General features: G+C 48.1%; 1 protein-coding gene across 1 annotated transcript in view; it reads left to right on the forward strand.

The window, feature by feature from the left end:
- Positions 1-5,152: 5,152 nt before the first annotated feature.
- The window catches only part of KCNJ16 (potassium inwardly rectifying channel subfamily J member 16), a 55,342-nt gene continuing 48,079 nt past the window's right edge, over positions 5,153-12,415 (forward strand). The window contains exon 1 of the mRNA XM_080994822.1: positions 5,153-5,254. The gene's annotated coding sequence lies outside the window, so the exon portion shown is untranslated. The remainder of the gene's footprint in view (positions 5,255-12,415) is intronic.

Consider the following 12,415-nt stretch of genomic DNA (forward strand, 5'->3'; position numbering starts at 1 on the left):
CTCCATGAGGGGAATGGAAACCAGGTGTAAAGATATGGAAAGGGGCTGGTTCAGAACCATAATGAGAAAGATAGAGCAGGGAGGGGAGAGAAATGAGACAGATAGCCAATAGCGCAAGTAGCTGTTTTAATTTCCAGTCAGTGTGTTATGCACATGCTGTGTAACTCCAGCTTACAAAATGAGAATGCTCATCTGTAATATTCTCCCCCCCCCATTTCCCCTTTTCCAATACGATTTTCTTTTCTTTTTATATCTTGCGTGCGTCGTCGTTAGCGCTGCCTTTGTAGTGGTACGGGCTCGTCTTTCCTACAGGCGCGACGTTGCCAGGGAGAGGCACCCGGCACTGCGTGGTAATTAAAGCCTTTGTAGATCATGCATATTTTAATTATGACTTGTTTTAATGTTGAAAGTATTGACTCAAGCTGCCCACATGAGACACAGCCACACATTCCATGAGGGCCGGCAGTGACGGCCAACACATTCCTCAAGATCCCCAAATATTAAACAGACATTCGCTCGTTTTTGAGCCTTGTCTGTTTCTAAGCATCTATAAATCAAGCTGTGTAATGGGTGTGTGGAGAGAATAGCCTCCCATATGTTGGAAAGTTGAACCAAAGCACTAAGAGTGGCAAAAAGCGGTGGCGACACTAGAAGAGGGGGAGAAAACCCACAGGCTGTTTTGAACGGAATATGAGCGCACCTTGTCTTTATTAAGGGACAAGCAGAGGCTGGCTTTCCACTAACATAGCCTCCAACTTCCAGCTTGATTCCCCACAGGGATCCAAAAAGTTCTCGAGTTTCGACCTGCACAATGGCAAAGTTCTAAGCTCTGTTGAGGTTGGGGAAGGTTTGGTGTTGTTTTTTTGGTCACTGAAAGGGGTGTCAAATAACACAGAAGTGCCCTAGACAAAACAAGATGTGTAGACAGGATGGAAACATCTCAATCTGACAATTACCTGATAGAGAAGGAATATGTGTCTACTTAAAAATAATAATAATAATAATACAAAAGTTCCAGGAATGGAAAATTCCCTGCCTATGCTTCCTGCTCTTTTTTTGTTATGCTGACCAAGGTAGGAAGGATTAGATTTCAGCTGCCAAAAGAAATATCGTCTGTATGCTTCTCATTCTCGAGAAGGAGAACGCAGACACACAGACCTTTTCCAATTCCCGTCTTTTGCATTTTTCTCTCACGTAATGCCAGTCAGCCAACGGTGGGCACCACAAACAGGGGCTGACAACTGAATGAAATATTGCAGGGGCCCAGGTAATCAATCGCATGACACGGTGCATGCACAACATTTGAATGGCAATGCCCATCAACTTTGAGGGGTCCTGGCCCCCTCAAATCTTTTATCATTCATCATTAATCAACAGAAAGTGAAAGCAAGTAGGGTGCCTTGCATAATGGCTTTGGCAAAGCCAGCTACTTTTTTCAAACTCTGAGTAAGAATTATTCTTTACATATTTTAGGGAGAATTCAAAATATTTTATTAAAAATTGCAAAAGAAAATTCTGAGAAAGCCTAAATCCCCCATAGAAAAATCTAGCTTTTTTAAAGAAATAAACTAAAATGTGAAGTAGTTTTACTAACTTCTCTTTGTACAACCAGAAGAGATATGGGCTTAGGGTACACTTGGCAAATAGACTACCAAGCTATGCTGTAGCACACAAATCAATTATTTTGCAATTCTTACTTTAAAAAAATATTTAATCATTTTTTCGATACAAACTACAACCGCAAAAGACACTACAACAAAAACCATAATACAATGGTACCTCGGGTAACATACACTTCATGTTACTTACGCTTCAGGTTACAGATTCCGCTAACCCAGAAATATTACCTCGGGTTAAGAACTTTGCTTCAGGATGAGAACAGAAATTGTGCTCCAGCGGTGTGGCAGTATCAGGAGGCCCCATTAGCTAAAGTGGTGCTTCAGGTTAAGAACAGTTTCAGGTTAAGAACAGACCTCCAGAACGAATTAAGTTCTTAACCCAAGGTACCACTGTAACAATAATACAATTTGACAATTCAGATTTAAATAAACTGATATACCTATGACTGCACCCTTTTAACAATATTTTCCCACCTCTCTCTCCTCCCCCACTTCCCACCACTATCCAAGGTACCACTGTATCTCCCTCAATCAATTCCAGGTGAGTGGCCTGTCAGTTGAATCTTAACTTCAACTCTGGGGATATCAAAGCATCCTCCATTGCACCTGAGTGGAGCTTAGAGGATCCCACAAGCTCAGGGGGTGCATGAAAGGCTGTGTGGCACACAGTGCTCTCAAACCCAACAAAGCTGAAATGACAGGAGGCTCAGAGACTGCGATTTCATCATCATCAATTTATTTGTATGCCGCCTTTCCATAGTTGAAACTGTGCTCAAGGCGGCTTACAACATGACAAGATTTACATAAGTACAAACATAAGAGTTCATAAACAATAAATAAAACACATCAAAAAATACACAACCTAATGGAAACAATTTCCTCATAAATCATAAGATCTAAAACTAATGATACAACAATAATATCAATAACGGCAACAGCTCTCTCAACAATACTAAGCAATACTCCAGCCCAAGAATCTGTTCAACAACATCAGCTTTTGTAGCTGGAGTCAGTCAGCACTCCACTTTCCCAGGCCAGATGGGAAAGGGCCAGTAAGGCAGGGTGCAGGTCTTCCAGGGCTCACAGCCAAGATGGTCTCATTTAAAACAACACAGATAAAAATTAAAAACAATTTAGAAGCAACAGCCGCAGTCCTTGTGAAGCCTGCCAAGCCCCGCCCCAAGCCAGGTGGAAAGAGGCAAGGGCGGGGTCCTTTCATGGTGTGTTGAAGGTAAATGAAGCTGACCAGAAGCATTTGTTTGTTTGATTATTTAAATTTATATGCTACTTTTTCATTAAAAATGATGATTAGAGTGGCTCAAAACAGAATAACAAACAATGGCAATTAATACATCCCCCCCCTAACATTCAAATGCTAAATCATCTCAAAACATAGCCAATTAATTTTGTTTTGTTTTGTTTTGTTTTGTTTATATACCACCTGTATCTTACAAGGATCTCAACGTGCTGTACCTGGTTCTCCTCCTCCCCATTTCATCCTCACAATAACAATCCAACATATAACTCGGTCTGATTATTATCATAATGTTTTAAAGTCATCACAAAATTACTGGTCATTAAAACATATCAGTTAATGACAAATATAATACACATTCTAATAGGGCTATCATAGGCATAATCATAGGCATGTTTTATACGTAATTTATGTTTTGGAATTTGGTGGGAGGGCAGTGCCTTGAAGCTACACTGATTTGCCAGCTCTTTGCTTTAATCAACTAATGATGAAATCCATTCCACCACCATCCTTCCCTTCAGTGTAAGGTCCCAGGGTAGACATGAGAAAGAGCATGAATGGGGGTTTGTGCGTTATGTGCAATTTGGAGCAAAGAAGTAACTAGGAGGTCAAGAGACGGTTGGGAAAAATGTGATGCACACCAAGAGTTTTGCCATGTCAGGAAACATATACAGTAGTAACAAGAACCTACAAAAGCAATGGGGACGCGGGTGGCACTGTGGTCTAAACCACTGAGCCTAGGACTTGCCGATCGGAAGGTCAGTGGTTCGAATCCCCGCAATGGGGTGACCTCCCGTTGCTCGGTCCCAGGTTCTGCCAACCTAGCAGTTCAAAAGCACACCAAAAGTGCAAGTTGATAAATAGGTACTGCTCCGGCGGGAAGGTAAACAACGTTTCTGTGTGCTGCTCTGGTTCGCCAGAAGTAGCTTAGTCATGCTGGCCACATGACCCGGAAAAACTGTCTGCGGACAAACATCGGCTCCCTCAGCGAGTAAAGCAAGATGAGCACTGCAACCCCAGAGTAGTTCGCAACTGGATTTAACTGTCAGGGGTCCTTTACATTTACCTTTATTAGCAAAAGCAATGTAAAATATTATTCTGCTTTTCCATAAATCCATCAGTAGGCATGGCTGGGATCAGCTGTCTGGGAATGTCTGTCTGGATAAAAAAAATCTCTATAAGCATATGTTTTAAAACCTGTTTGGTGGAAATAAATATTCTAAATACTTTTATGAGTTTCTAATTATGTTATTTTTTTATTTACAGTCAAACCTCGGTTCCCAAATGCCTCCATTTTGGACCATTTTGGCTCCTGAACGCTGAAAACCTGGAAGTAAGTGTTCCGGTTTTTAAACATTTTTCGGAAGTTGAACATCCGACGCAGCTCCTGCAGGAAGCTCCTGCAGCCAACTGGAAGCCGTCCCTCATTTGTCAAACATTTCGGAAGCTGAATGGGCTTACAGTACGTTCGACAACCAAGGTTTGACTGTATTTTGAAGATTTATATATCACTTCACATCATAGCTGTGGTTCACCATTAATGAGCCATAAACACAAAACGTTCTTAAAATGCTCTTAGCATGTTGGGGAAAAAAATTTTTTTTTAGCAGGTATGCAGTGCTTTTTTTTTTTAATGTTTAGGGGTACTCTCATTTTGACTCAAGGAAATCACCATTTTATAGTTCAAATCAGGGGAAATAAATACAATTAATGGACAAAAGTACAAAGGTTCACAAAATGTTTAGCGGTATGTGTACCCCTGCGTACCCCCCAGAAAAAAAGCACTGGAGGTATGTATGGAGTGTCTGAAGGTTATTGTGTTCCCTCTTCTGGAGCCGCCCTGGCACTGATTAACTGTTCCATTTAATGCACCACCCACCTCTTTAATAGTAGCTTAACCCCTTCCTTTTGCCTGCTCTGGAAATTTCCACTCCAACTTAGGGCAAACAGAGGAAAGAAAGAGGATCAAAAAGAGAGCTCTTTTGCGATGACTTTTCTCTTTAGTGACTTTTCAATAGGTAACACCAAACCAGGTATTTGTATTATGAATGGTGGTTGGATTTTTGTTTTTCTTGACCCAGGAAATCTTTCTCTTTTTCACAGTTGTTGAAATCCTAGCCTGAATGTGCTCCAGTGACTTTTGTGAATATTTCAGCACACTTTTTTTTAATGGGGTGGGCATGGCGGCCTGTCACCTGATTCTCAAGATGCCAGGAGCGACCTAAGCAGATTCCTGGAGCTAGATTACAGCTGCAAATTGGGGTAAATGTTTAACTGGGGACTTTGGAGGCTGTGGCTTTGGAGATGTCTGATCCTTAACGCAACCCTTGTTTTCTTTTACATTCGTGATTGCAGGCGGGGAGGTAGCAAAGGGACAATGGTAAGTGGCTTCATATTTGATATTGCGGTTCCTGTTACATCTATAAATTTGACGCCGATACCAGTGTTTTCCTGAGTGGCATTCTCTACAAAGAAACAGCAGAACATAAAAACTGTGCCAATATTCTCCCAGGGAAAAGAAGGCAATGTTTTAGAGCAGAGAAAAGGGCAAGCACCTTGACTGACATGAAAAGGTTTTGGAGGGTGTTGTTGATTTGATTTACTTGGCATCTGTGGTGATTTGTCTCTTGGACCAAGTTGGTTGAAAGCTCTGAAGTTGAGCTCTTGCCATTAGGAGGATCTCTCTCACCTGCAAATCGACTTTGCTCTCACAAGGAAGTTGTTGTAATCGTGGACATTTTATGGTGGGAAACAGACGCAAACTGAGGAAACATGCCTCTTAAATACGTAGGATTGATTCTGAAGGAATGTGTTTCCTCTATGCACAGATACTCTTGGAGTAAATCAGTTGAGAACTGCTTGAATATTGAAATATACTCAGAGTCGCAAAGTGATTTCATGCTCTTTATTCAGCTCATAGTGGTGAGGAGGAATGAATAAATGTCCCCTCACAGTATCTGCTTTATATACATTATTTACACAATGGGCTGCACATGATTGGCTAATTCTGGAATTCTACTGTAAGCCAATCAGGTTGTGGATTCACTTCTATCTGGAGCAGGATTGGGTGGTTCCTGCCAACCAATCATACTGCTGCATTGTTCTAGGACCAATCAGACTGCTGCATTCTGAATCCTATTGTTCTAGGACCAATCAGACTGCTGCCTTTTGGATCCTATTGTTCTAGGACCAATCAGACTGCTACAGTTTGGATCCTATTCAACTCAGTACATAACACCCCTCCCCTCTAAGTTCCAGTCCTGCCCGGGAGGTCGCATTCATAGTCCTCAAGGTATGCCGGCGGCCTACGTGTGCGTTGTGGCCTGGGGTGTTCCCTGGTCCGGGCTCCGGGTTCTGGCTCGTGTTCCAAGGATGCTGGCTGTGATGCGGCTGTTTGGTCTGGTGCAACCGGCTCGCTCAGTCGTGGTTCTGGTTCCGGTGTCCTTTCGGCCTCACGGGTCCTCTCTGTATTTAATGATTCTGCCTCTCCTGCTGGCCCCTCCTGCTCTATGGGCCTCACTGCCCCGCTGTTCCCTTGGGACTCCTCTGACCTGTCCTCCTCCTGGTTTTCTCCCGGGAATCGTCGCCGTATCTGGTCGCAGTGGCGGCGCCAGCATTGCCCCCCATCCGTTAGCACCTCGTACGACACGGGGCCAGTGACCCTGGTGATTGTGGCGGGTACCCATGCTGGGCCTGCCCCAAAATTCTTTGCGTACACTGGGTCCTGGGCCTCGAAGGTCCGGGGGTTCCTGCCTTCCCCCACCACTACCTCATCCTGAGCTCTATCGGGGTGAAGGCGGTCCAATCTGATTGCAAGGCGCCGACCCATTAGTAGTTCAGCGGGGCTCCGGCCAGTCGTTGAGCTGGGGGTGCTGTGCTGTGCTAGAAGGAATGTGGCAAGGCGGTACTCCCAGTCCCCTTGCGTCATGCGGCGAAGGGTGTCCTTGGTGGTCCGCACCATGCGTTCTGCTTGGCCATTGGTGGCAGGGTGGAACGGCGCCGAACGGATGTGGCGGATGGCGTTCTGCGCTGTGAAGGTTTGGAATTCTCCTGACGTAAATGCAGTCCCGTTGTCTGAGACGAGAGTGTCAGGGAGCCCGTGGGTTGCAAACAGCCTGCGTAGTACCCGGATGGCTGCGGACGTGGAAGTGGACGGTACCCGTGCGACTTCCAGCCATTTGGTGTAGGAGTCCACCACTATGAAGAATGTTTTCCCCTGAAAGGGGCCAGCGAAATCCACATGCAGGCGTGACCATGGTGCTCGGGCGGACTCCCAGGACTGGACTGGGGCCCTTGGGGGATCTGGGCGGGATTCTTGGCAGGCCTGGCAGTGTTTGACCCAGGCCTCTATCTCTCCATCGATCCCCGGCCACCACACATAACTCCTGGCAAGGGCCTTCATTCTTACTACCCCTGGATGTGTCTCGTGTAGGGCTGTGAGGACCCTTTTGCAGAGGGGCTGGGGAACAACGACTCTGCTTCCCCATAACAGGCACCCCTTGTGGGCCGACAGTTCATGTTTGCGGGTTGTGTAGCCGGCGAATTCTGGCCCGGGGCTGCTGCTGGGCCATCCCCTCCACACCCAGTCCAGGACCCGGGAGATGACCCTATCTTTCTTGGAATGGTGTGCAACTTCTTGTGCCTGAATGGGGCGGTCGGGAAGCAGCTCCAGGCTCATAACCTCTTGTGCAGGTGCTGGGTCAGGGCCTGTTTCCGGTAGTGGTAGCCTGCTGAGGGCGTCCGCATGGCCCATCGCCTTCCCAGGTCGGTGAATCAGTGCATACTGGTAGCTGGCAAGGAAAATTGACCACCTGAGGACGCGAGGAGACAGCACTTGGGGGGTCTGCTTTTCGGGGGCAAACAAGCCAAGCAACGGCTTGTGGTCAGTCACCACGGTGAAGGGCCGCCCGTACAAGAAATCATGGAATTTTTTTACTCCCTTTACGATTGCCAGACCCTCCTTGTCGATTTGCGAGTAGTTCTGCTCGGTTGTGTTGAGTGTCTGGGAAAAGTACGCCACCGGTACCTCTCTTCCATCCGGGAGTTGGTGCCCCAGGACAGCTCCAATGCCATAGGGTGAGGCGTCGCATGCTAGCACCACCGGCAGCCTCTCGTCGAAGTGTGCCAAGACCGAGTTTGAGACAAGCAAGTCCTTGACTGCCTGGAATGCGGCCTCCTGGCGCTGGCCCCACACCCAAGGGGCCCGCTTGTCCAGGAGTCTGTGTAGGGGCTCCGCTACCGCCGCCTTGTGGGGAAGGAAGGAATGGTAAAAGTTCAATAGTCCCAAGAAGGCCTGAAGTTCAGTCTTGCTCTTGGGCGCTGGGGCATCACAAATGGCCCGTACCTTGTCCCCAGTCGGGTGGACCCCTTCTGCGTCCACCATAAATCCCAGAAAGTCCACCTGAGGCACTCCTAGTAGACATTTTTCCCGCTTCACCTTGAGACCCGCCGTCTGGAAACGGTGCAGAACGGTGCGGAGGCGGTCCTCAAACTCCTCTGGTGTGGGGCCGGCAATCAACACATCATCGAAGAAGGGGGTGACGCCAGGAATCCCTTTAAGGAGAGAGTCCATTATATTCTGGAATATGCCTGGTGCCACGCTGACACCGAATTGCAGCCGCTTTACCCTGAACGCTCCTCTGTGCGTCACAATCGTCTGTGCCTCTGCTGTGGCCTCATCTACTGGCAGCTGTTGATATGCTTGGGCCAAGTCCAGCTTGCCAAAAATTTTCGACCCAGCCAGGGTGGCAAGGACATGGCTGACCACTGGCACTGGGTATGCGTGGGCCGTGAGGGCCTTGTTTATGGTACATTTGTAGTCTGCGCAGATGCGGACCGAACCATTAGGCTTGACGGGTGTGACGATTGGGGTTTCCCAGGGAGCATTAGGCACCGGCTCCAGCACTCCTTGCTCTACGAGTCGGTCCAATTCCTCGTCTATACGGGGTTTCAAGGCGAACGGGACCCGGCGGGCCTTGAGCCTGACCGGTCGTACTGCGGGGTCAAGCTGTAGCGCAATGGGGGGGCCCGTATACTGTCCCAATTTCCCATCGAAAACCCCTGGAAATTCCTTGCATATGGCGTCCACGTCCACTTGTAAGCTAGTGTGGTTCACCCCGGTGACAGCTAGCCCCAGTGGTCCAAACCATGCCAATCCCAGTAAGCTAATGTAGGGGCCCTTGACCACAAGCAAGTCCAGTTGCCGCGTCCGCCCTCGGTATTGCACCCTGAAGGTCCCCACCCCCATTGTGGGGACCTTACGTTTCTGGAAGTCCCGGAGGGTGAATGGGGCCGGCCTGAGTTTGGGACCCCCAGTGGGACACAGTTTCCTTAAGGTCCTTGCCGAGATTATGGATAGAGTTGAACCCGTGTCAAGCTCCATGCGGCATGGGGCCCCCTCTATCTGTACCTCTACATAAATTTTCTCTACGTTGGGGTGGGGCAACTGGTATACCTGGAAGTCCGTGAGCTCCGTCGAGTTGCCTTGGTGCGTTGGGCCCCGGGACCTGGGGCTCTTGGATTGGTCATCTGATGCCTGGTGTCGGGTGGGCCGAGCCCGACACACCCGGGCGATGTGTCCCGATTTTCTGCACTGCCTGCACTCTGCGTTGCGGAAACGGCAGGTCCTCCTCTCGTGACTCTCCCCGCAGCTTGCGCAGTTCCCTCCTTCTCGTCGAGGCAGCTGTGGTCTGTGCGCTGCTTGAGTGCGCTGCTGTACTCGGTGCACCTCCTCCCTGTCGGATCCTGAGTCGTCGGTGAGGTCTTCATGGTGGACCCTCGGTTGGGATGGCAGGCTCGGCCGTGCCTCTTGGGTCGACCTCTCGGCAGCTTCTGTTGCCAGGGCCTCCTCCAGAGCGACCTGGAACGTTAGGTCCTTCTTAGCGTAGAGGCGCCGTTGCAGCTTCTCATCCTTCAGGCCACCGACGAGGCGGTCACGAAGCATGTTCTCCAGCTCTGAGAAGTTGCAGAACCGGGCGGCTTGGCGGAGAGAGGTCACAAACCCAGTTATGGTTTCCCCAGGGGCTTGCCGCTTTGCGTAGAAGGCATTTCGACGAGCCACCACTGAGGGCTGCGGCGAAAAGTGCCCCTTCAGCTGTTCCATTATTGTTTTGTATGGAACAGTAGCGACGTCTTCAGGCGCAAGGAGAGCCCGGGCGATTTCAAACGTCTCCTCTCCGCAGACGCTGAAGAATATCGCCCTCTTCTTGGCGTCTTCTTCGTCGGTGACCCCTTTGGCTTCTAGGAGGAAGGTGAAACGGGAGGCGTACGCTTCCCAGTCTCCAGATGCTGGGTTGAATGGCGAGAAGCTGCTGTTGGCTGCCATTCTGAGTTCCTTGTGCCCCGGAGCTGAAGCCTGGATACACGGTGCGAGGCAGCGGTGCGGCAGTTGGCGGTGCTGCGGTGCTGTGTGTGGCAGTCAGCTCAGCGGGATCCCATCCTCGTCGCCAGTGAAATATACTCAGAGTCGCAAAGTGATTTCATGCTCTTTATTCAGCTCATAGTGGTGAGGAGGAATGAATAAATGTCCCCTCACAGTATCTGCTTTATATACATTATTTACACAATGGGCTGCACATGATTGGCTAATTCTGGAATTCTACTGTAAGCCAATCAGGTTGTGGATTCACTTCTATCTGGAGCAGGATTGGGTGGTTCCTGCCAACCAATCATACTGCTGCATTGTTCTAGGACCAATCAGACTGCTGCATTCTGAATCCTATTGTTCTAGGACCAATCAGACTGCTGCCTTTTGGATCCTATTGTTCTAGGACCAATCAGACTGCTACAGTTTGGATCCTATTCAACTCAGTACATAACAAATATGAAATCCACATGGGTTTTTGAAAGGTTCATAATCAGGAGCAAGCAGGAAATCTAATCTAATGCAATGAAAGCAATCATAGAGAATGTGATGTGATGTTAAAACAAGGGCTTCATGTGAGTGAGATCCTAATGGCAATGATAACATTTTCCATATGTGTTCCTCTGTAGGTATTTTTCCATGGGGAAAAATGTTCCATTGCAATGGGCGCCTAATGTTTTCTTTCTTTCTTTCTTTCTTTCTTTCTTTCTTTCTTTCTTTCTTTCTTTCTTGCTGAGGGGTGGACAGGACAGTTAACAAACCCACACAGGCAAGCCTCAGAGCAGAAACCCTCCTCGAGAAATATTTGTGGAGAGTTAGTGGAGACCCCTATTCCTCAGAGTTACAATTCTTATTTCTCCATTCCTCTTCCCAGAGAAGTCTGAGAACTGTAACTCTGTGAGAGGAATAAGGGCCTCCTCATGACATTTAGCACCATTAACAAGCTATAGTTCCAGGGATACTTAACAGGGAGGAGCAATGACTCTATAAAGTGGCATGATACTACTTTAAATCTATAGTGCAGATGAGGCCTAATTCTAGTTTTGCCTGCCTTCTCCTGCCTTCTATGAATGGCTGGCCAGAGATCTTTTGTCACCTGAGCAAGGCCAGTCCTACCATGAGGCAAAGTGATAAAGCTTCCTCAGGCGGCAAATTCTGAGGCATGGACAATGACTAGAAAGGTGTGCCATGTGGCCTGCCCTGCAGCCCCTAGGCTAGATTGCTGCCATAGCATTGCTGGTGTACCAGTGAAGTGACCTGAGGTGACCCATCTTGGGTGGCCACAGGGAGCAGGAGATCACAATCTGGCTTCAGCGTCGGTGGCTTCCAACTTGGCTTTGGGTCAGCCAAAACCAGCCAAAACCACAGCCAAAACCAAAGCTAGGGAGAGCAGTAACAGTGCCTCCTGGAACGTCCAATTTTCACATATGCTCTCAGTGAAAAGGGGGAGTTCCTACAAAGCAGATGCATTGCTACTGGTCTCGTTCCAACCAGGATCTGTGTTGGGAGCCATTAGTGGGACATCTTGCCTCAGGCACAGGGCCAGCTCAATATATTTTGGCACCTGACGCACCCACAAAATGGCATCCTCTCTCCACCAGGGAAGAAGGGGTGAGTGAAGATCTACCTCAGGAACAAGGGAGTGGGGAGTAAAGCTCTACACTGGAATCTGATGCCTCTGTGGATCGTGCTGCCTGAGGTGGTCTCCTCACCTTTCCTCATGGGTGGACCATCCCTGCTGGTGGTGGTGTGGTGGTTGGGGCTTCTGGGTGACAGAGGAAAGGGTTTTTGGACAGGCCTGAGCCTCAGCCCCTCTCTTCTTAAACATGCATTTCAAACTTGAATTGCTCTGTAGGTCAGAAGGAGGAAAAAACTGAACAAAAAGCTATCTGCCCATTTAAAGCAATGTCTTCAACAGTTGTTGTTAAGTTTGAAAAGCCCATTAGGTTTCAGGATCTTCACTCCCATTTGTTCCCTCTTGGGTAATTACTGTTGGTGTGGGAAAATAAGAAAAGTTCTTTGTAGGTCATCACTTGGCAGCTAAGGAGGTCAAGCACAACTCCAAGCTAACATGGTAATCAGCATGATTTTGGGCAAAGTGGGGCAAAAACGCCTTTCTCCTCATGCATTCTTTCTGTTGTGAGCGTGAGCAACACAGAAGATGAATTCTACTGATAA

This window comes from Podarcis pityusensis (assembly GCF_964106645.2).
Source record: "Podarcis pityusensis genome assembly, chromosome: 2".
Classification (NCBI taxonomy): Eukaryota; Metazoa; Chordata; class Lepidosauria; order Squamata; family Lacertidae; genus Podarcis; species Podarcis pityusensis.